The sequence below is a fragment of the Elephantulus edwardii genome, unplaced genomic scaffold (assembly GCF_000299155.1).
Source record: "Elephantulus edwardii isolate Elephantulus edwardi_28Jun2011 unplaced genomic scaffold, EleEdw1.0 scaffold00182, whole genome shotgun sequence".
In the NCBI taxonomy this organism is placed as follows: Eukaryota; Metazoa; Chordata; class Mammalia; order Macroscelidea; family Macroscelididae; genus Elephantulus; species Elephantulus edwardii.
The window spans coordinates 3,339,827-3,347,837 of NW_006399932.1; the positions used below are offsets into that span (position 1 = coordinate 3,339,827).

The 8,011-nt window shown below is 39.7% G+C and overlaps 1 protein-coding gene and 1 pseudogene across 1 annotated transcript in view; both read right to left on the reverse strand.

Moving 5' to 3' along the window:
- Positions 1-8,011, reverse strand: part of LOC102846312 (3-hydroxyisobutyrate dehydrogenase, mitochondrial-like) — a 184,545-nt gene that overhangs the window by 77,465 nt on the left and 99,069 nt on the right. The window lies entirely within an intron of this gene.
- LOC102854065 lies at positions 834-1,346 on the reverse strand (annotated as a pseudogene).

The window sequence follows — 8,011 nt, forward strand, 5'->3', positions numbered from 1 at the left end:
TATATTTGCTAATTTTATTGTCAAAAAAAGGAAGGATAATTTATTGGGTTTTATACTTTTTAGAACTTATACTTTATCTCTTCTTTGTAGAAAAATTCATTCATCCATTCCCCCATTCACTCACCTATCCACTAACACAAGTCTGGCTGCCTATGACATATTAAGTAATCACTGCTCTTGTGTTTATATTGTAGCAGAGGAATTCTCCAACCTAACTGCATAATAAGAACACTCCCAGAGATTCTGACTTAACTGGAGAGAAGGCAAAGGGGAAGGATATGAGAGCACAAGTAGAGCATGGCTTTAAATAGAGGGGTCCATCCATTGAGACAGGCGAGCTGACAGGTATTTGCGTGAAAGTAGATTAGATTAGATACTGTAGAAGGTTCATATGGAAATTCTTCCCTGAGAGTATTCTATTTTTCAGCAAAAGTAAGAAGGAAGATCATTAGCTAACACTGGGGAAGAGTAATTGAGGTTTGAAGAGAAAAAAGCATAAAATAACTGCTTAGTTGATGGAGAAGTGAACAGATGAGACAAATGAAGACCCGTCAAAAGTCCCAAGGTCCACGTGCAATTGCTGCTGTGTTGTGATGTGTGCTGCCTCTCAAGTCCAACTACCTGTGAAACACCGTGCAAGGTTTCCTAGGTTGTCATTTTTTTCCCCCTTTAAAATTTTTAATGGACAGCAAATGGTATTGAAAACTTGCCAAGTCACATAACTTTTTCTGAGTATGATACTGGAAAGAACAGACTATTGGATGATGCAAACTGCACCAGAGTTCTCATCAGTTGTCTGGGCGCATGACTGAGCATGGGCCATGGAATCATCTTTATGTGGTCCCAAAAAAAGGGCAGCTGCATTGTTTGGCAGGCTTCAGACCTCCTTCTGTCTCAGGTTGGTTTCTGATCTTGGTCCTGAGTGACAAGGATTCTCAGGCAAGGGTTGATATATTTTCACCGTGGGGGACCTTTGACAGCTCTTCCAAGTCAGGGCACACCCAGCCCAGTTTGTCCAGCATACACTCATCAAACTCTGCTTGTTGTTTCTGATAGTGACAAAATAACTGCAGGTGGGTTGAAATAATCAAGGCAGGCCCAATATTCTGTAACAGGCTCCAAACAGTGATGCTTTATTTGCCTAAAAAGTCCAAAGCACAGTTGTTGACAAGCTTGTCTTTCTCTAAACAACACCTTGGGTCTTTCTCCTCAGGGGCAGAGCATGAATTCCTTAGGCTTATTGCACAGAGTTCCATAGTGATGGGCTGCAGCTTTAAGCACAGAAGAACCTTCACCTCCTGTACTTTCAGCTCCTCCAGAGTGGGCAGCTGCACTGACCCTGGCATAGTGACTGCAGCATGGATGCAGACAAGGTGCCCTTGACCACCAGGCTGTAATCTTTACAGGGCAGATTGATCTGCCAGGTCTTCCATGGTGGGTTTCAATCATCAATCTTTTGGTCATCAGCCATTAACCCCTGCACCATCCAATTGAAATTGGTAATTATTAATTAAAAAGTGAAGCCAGTAATTTACAAAATCATTGCTCCTGCATGCTGCGTAGTATTCTATCATGTGAAAGTACCATAATTTCTCAAACCATTCAGTTACAGTTGGACATCTGGGCTGTTTCCATGTTCTTGCTATGAACACTGATGTACAAGTCTCTTTATGCCTCAGTTCTAATTTTCTCGGGTATATTCCAAGCAATGGAATAGCTGGGTCACATGAAGTTTCTATGTTTAGCTTTTTGAGGAAATGCCAAACTTCCTTCCAGAGTGGCTCTACCATTTTACAGTCTAACCAACAATGTATAAGAGTTCCTATATTGCCACATCCTCTCCAACATTTATTATCTGCTGTCCTGTTATTACTACCTAACTTAAGAAGGACTGGAGAGCATTATGCTGGGTGAATTAACACAGTCCCATAAGGAAAAATACTATATAAGACCATTCTTATAGTACGAGTATGAAGATCCAAAGGGAGGGCAGAGGGGTAAGGATGTGCAGGGTAGGGGGAGGCTTTAATCATAGGGTCACACAATTTGATGGGTGGGTGGGGTGTGTGAAGGAAACGGAAAAGATCCAGTGTGAAAAAACAATGTATATGAACGTTGTAAATAAACCAGCATAAAATAAAAATTAAAAAAATTGAAGCTAGCTACAAAAGGAGCAAATGCTTGCTTCATAAAGGGGAACTACCCTATCAATAGTATCCACAGAAGCAAAAAGATAGCTACGCAGTCAGACCCACCACTCCCATGCTTCTGCATTTAGCATTTATATCCATCAATCACTGGGTTCAATATTTATTGTTGACTCAGACGTTACTCACATTTGTGGTACCAAATCTTCCTAACATTTGAAATTTTCTTCTTTTAAAATCACTCAAGTCTTTTTGCTTTTAAATAAATATTTCTTGACTATTTTTATTCAGGAGTGGACAAATACAACCTATAATTTCGTTTCCTTTAGAGTTCAGGAGCCTTTAGTATTTGCAAATCTTTCAGCACCTGAACTCTAAAGCACAGAATATATTCTCTATTCTCACCTTAAAAGGTTGCTGTTGTTAATTGCTTTTGAGTCAAGTACAACTCAGAGCAACCCTATGAACAGATAAAGCCCCATCCTGTCCTCTTCCATCTTCTTCCTCTCAGACGACACACTTGAGCCCCACTGCTGCAATCACTGTGTTCTCTTCATTCCACAAGAATTCCAATTTGGTTCATAGGGTCTTGTGAGGCCTGTTATTTAATTATTTCAGTCCTGCACCCCAGTTTGTCCTAATCTGCGCACTCTGCTGAAACCTGTCCACCACGGTTGATCCTTCTAGCATGTGAAAAACACTGATAGCTTAGCTTCCAGCATTAAAGTAACCCACAAGTTACCCCAGTACAGCAAACTGACAGATAAGTGCTGTACTAATAAGAGCAAGTGATAAACAAGCATATAAAAATAAAAACAACCCCAAGCATATACACACCTAAGAAAAATGTGAAACACTTCACCAATGTGTGTCAAAAAGGTAGACGAAAATAACAAATGCTCGTGAGGTTGTGGAGAGACTAGAACTCTTATTCACTGCTGGTGGGAATGTAAAATGGCACAACCACTATGAAATATAGTCTGCTGCTTTATCCAAAAGCTAGAAATACCATTTGACCCAGAAACTCCACTACTAGGTAGTGGAATTCTTCAGGAAGGGAGCTCTGGTGGCCTAGTGGTAAGAATCTGCACTGCAATCCCGAAGGCATGCAATTTGATTCTGCCAGCCACTCCATGGGAGAACAATGGGCAATCTCCCCTGCATAACTGCCTCTGAAAACCCACTGGAGGGTCAGCTCTGGGTTGGTCCCAATTCAATGGTGGTTGTTGTTATGTGCCATCGAGCCACCTGTGACTCATAGTGACCCTATGTATAACAGCCCTAAACCCTGTTCTATCCCTTGCCAATCTCACTGTCTCTGACACACCTACTCCGATTACCCCAGTCACTGAATCAATCCATCTCATCGAGGGTCTTCCTCTCCTGTGCTGTCCCTCCACCCTCCCAAGCATGACGTCCCTCTCCAAGGACTGATCCTGTCTAGCAATATGCCCAAAGTATGTCAGACAAAGCTTCAGAATCCTTGCCTCCAAGGAGCAGTCTGGCTTCACACTCTCCAAGACGAACTTGTACAACAAAAACCTTAAAGAAACCAGAGCCATATACACACTCATGTTTACTGCTGCATTATTCACAACAGTAAAGAGATGCAAACTACTCAAGTACACACCAACCAAACAAATGGATATAAAAACTATGGTGTATTCATACAACGAGATATTACACAGCACTGAAAAACATTTAACTCATAAAACGTTACACAACATGGGTGAGCCTGAAAGATATTATGGTGAATGAAGTTATCTGTCACAAAAAGGACAATACTGCATAACCCCACTGTTATAAAATAGGACTGATATGGGGGTGGGTGAGAGAGAAAGGAAAAAAGTGGATAGATAATGAATACTGCATTGGAACAGATGAGGGCAAGAACCATATGAAAGGAATATATGATTACACATTATATGTATGACAACAACCTGGAACAAGAGGTCGACTGGGGGAGGGAAATGTGGGGGGAGGGAGGACAATGTGCAACAATGAATGAATGAAAGAATGAAAACCTAACCTTTCTGCAAACTTTATTTAAAATTATGATAATTTTAAAAATAAAACAAAACATAGGAGATTACATTATAATAAAGAGTCTGCAAAGGAGTGTTAATGTAAATGGATTCAGCTTTTTGTGGTTTCTCTGATAAAGACAGGGAACTCCCGTGGCCCAGTGGTATGGAGTTGTGCTGGCAATGCAAAGGTATGCAGTTCAAATCCACCAGCTGCTCCATGGGAGAAAGAGAAACAATTTCCTCCCATGTGATTAACCATCTCTAAAAACCCAGCTATGGATTGATTATGACCTGACAGTACACAACAACTGATTAAGGCAGACCATTTTAAAGAACAAAGAGTACTCAATTTTAGGTTCTCAACTTAATTTAAAGCATATTTGTTTGAGAAAAGACAAGAGAAGATGTGCTTGTATTCTCTATATATTTAATATTTAGGAGCTCTGGTGGTGTAGTAGCAAGAAGCTGTGCTGCAATCCCAAAGGTGTGCAGTTCAAGGCCCCCAGGCTCTCTGTGGGAGAAGGATGGGCAATCTTCTGCCATGTGATTAACTGCCTCTAAAAACCCGACCACTTTGGGTCAGTTCCGACTAGACGGCGTAGTACAACAAGAACAAGAAGAATAGATTTAATGTACTGACTGAGCATGGAAGAATCTCATTTGAACAAAAAGATCAAAGAATCAATGCCTCTGGACTGTGGCTGTGGTGATGAAGAGAAGTGCATATACCACATACTGTCAAAAGAACAAGCCTGCACTGAAGGAGGTATAAGCAGGGTGCTCCTTAGAAGCAGGGATGATGAGACTTAACTTGACAAACTTCAGGAATGCCCTCACGAGGAGTCAGTCTTTGGAAGAAGACATCATGCTGAGAAAGATATGCGAGTCAGTGAATGAGAGGAAGACTAAATTAGATGGACTGACACTCATATCAGCAAGACGGCTGAGGATATAGGTCAAGGCTCAGAACTGCTATGAGGCATAGTAGACACAATGGTACCAAAAAAAAAAAAAATCATCACTTGACTGTTCTGTAGTTATTAAGGTATCAATCCTTCTTTGTTCACCTTAAAAATCTTACTGTATGCTTTTCAACTCCATAACGATTATTTTTAAAAACCCCACCCCATCCTAAATAGCAATTTTTTTTAAAAAAAAAGGAACTCTAAGAAGACTCATTTGGCAGCAAAACCTTACTTGAACAATAAGATTTGGTGAGATTATTATTATCTCCATTGATTCTGTTTAGTGTGAATATTTGTAATTTCACTGGAGATATATTTGATTACAGGATGCTCGCCCAAATTCTTCAAAATACATTACAAAATACGTAGTATAAAAAAAATTTAAACCTAGATTTACAGAGTCACAAGAAAGGATTGTAAAAACATGGTGTGGGGTTCCCTCCACTTTTTCCTTTTATAAAGAGAATCTTCTGGCTTGGCATGGAATTATAATAATAATTTGCTTCAATTTGCAGGATGATTATGATATAGTACGCACTATGTTTTATAGACAATATAGGCTTTTAAGGCCCAAGAGATTTGAAAGTCTATTCATTTAGTCCAGGCTTTCTCCACCTCAAAATCCATCAGGTCTCCCAGAGTGAAGAGCTGGGCTTGCCATTCCTTGTGTTCATCTGGCTTCATTTCTCTTTAATAAGAGGTAGCATAATATGGGTAAAGAGCGAAAGTTTGAGTCAGTCATTTTGAGTTTGAATTCGTGCCATTCCCACAAATGACTAAGTTATAAAACCTTGGACAAGTTTCGAAATCTATCCATTTCTATGATAGTAATATGGGTAATGACAGTCCTTATCTTTCAGGGTTATTCTAAGGATTAAGTGACTGCAAAGTATGTTATTTTATGGAAGTAAATGATCTAAGTGCACAGTTGTCACTGTATAACAGTTATATATGAAAGCTTTGGTGTCCTAGAAGTAAGAAGCTGCCTGCAATCCCAAAGGTACACAGTTTGAATCCACCATTCTCTGCAGGAGAAGGATAGGAAATTTCCTCCCGTGCTATTTATTACCTCTAAAAACCCGCTGGAGGGTCAGCTATGAGTGAATTCCAGTTCAACAATACACAATTCTCTTTCTTATATTATATATAATACCCTATCACAAATATACATAATATGTACCAGATCATAAATATATACCTTATCATAAATATATCTAAATACATACCTTATCATATGAGACTTTGGTGGTATAGTGGTGTAACCGCCAAGCTGCTCACTGACAAGTAAGCTGTTTGAACCCACCAGCCATTTTGAGGGAGAAATATGTGGCAGTCATTCAGAAAATTTAAACTCACTGCTGTCATGTTGATTCTGACTCAGCAACCCTAAAGGACAGAGGAGAGCTGCTCCACAGGGTTTCTGAGCCTACAGGCTTACAAAAAGCAGGCTACAACATCCCCTTCCACGGAGAGGCTGGGGGGTTTGAACCATCAACCTTTAAGTTAACAGATTTAATCACTGCACTACCACGGCTCTCCTGTAAAAATTACAGTAATTATTTTATAAACTTACTTACTACCTTAGGCTGCTCACTAAAAGGTCAGAAGGCATTCATCAGCAACTGCATGGGAGACAGATGAGGGAGTTGACATCCCTTAAGATTTACAGCTTCACAAACCCTGTGAAGGAGCAGTTCTATTCTGTCCTACGGGATCACTTTGGCTATGAGGTTGGGCTCTTCCTCACCTAACAAAATACTATAAAGTCTTTTTCATGTTAAGTATTTATCTACACCATCATTTTGATTCATAACATAATTTAAACAACCTCTTCTTACTAGGCATTTGACTTGTTTTGAGTTATTTTAAACTCTCTCTCACTCACTTCCATCAAGTCAGAAATGACTTATAGCTGACCCTCCACTGGGTTTCTGAGGGTGTAAATTGCATGGCAGGAGACTACACACCTTTCTCTCATGGTGGATTCAAACCCCTAGAGTTGTGGCCTTTAGGTTAGCCACTCATCTCTCTATGGACAATACCACCTGGCTTTCCTTATTTTAAGTTAGTAGTTCTTATTTTGTTTTCAGAACTTGTTACATTCATAAATATTATTGAGGACCTGCTAGAAAGAAGTACAGTCAAATTGTTCCTTAGATAGGATCATGATGAGCCTTCATCTCACCTATTGTGGGCATGTTTTCAGGTGGGCCCATTCCCTAAAGAAAGTCAACATGCTTGGTAAAGGAGGGGTCAGCAAAAAAAAGTAAAACTCTCAACAAGATGGACTTGACACAGTGGTTGCAGCAAACTCAACAGAATCAACAATAAAAATAACAAAGCTGTGCTTATTTACCTACAGGGAGCTCTGGTGGCCTAATGGCAAGGAGCTGTGCTGCCAACCCAAAGGCAAGCTGTTCAAACCTACCAGGCACTTCACAGGATAATGAAGGACAATCTCCTCCTGTTCAATTAACAGCCTCTGAAAAACCTGCTGGAGGGTCACCTATGAGTTAATTCTGACTCAATGGCACATAATGACAACATGTTTTCTATTCATATTTAACACCATATTAATCCACTTTAAATTATAATTACACATGCATTTGTATGTGCCATAAATAGATCCAAAGATTCTGTAATAGAGCATAAAGAGGAGACACTAAGTTATATAAACGTCTTAACTATAACCAAATTAAGAAAATGATTCACTGGGCTTGGAATCTTATGATGTTTCAGATGGCAAATAGGTCAATTGGCAGGGCATAGTTCACAAAAAACAATGTTTTAAATCCTACTTTGCAGAATAGCCACTGGCATCTTAAAAAATCTGCAAGTATATTATTCAAAGTGGGTGACCCTGGAAGACATT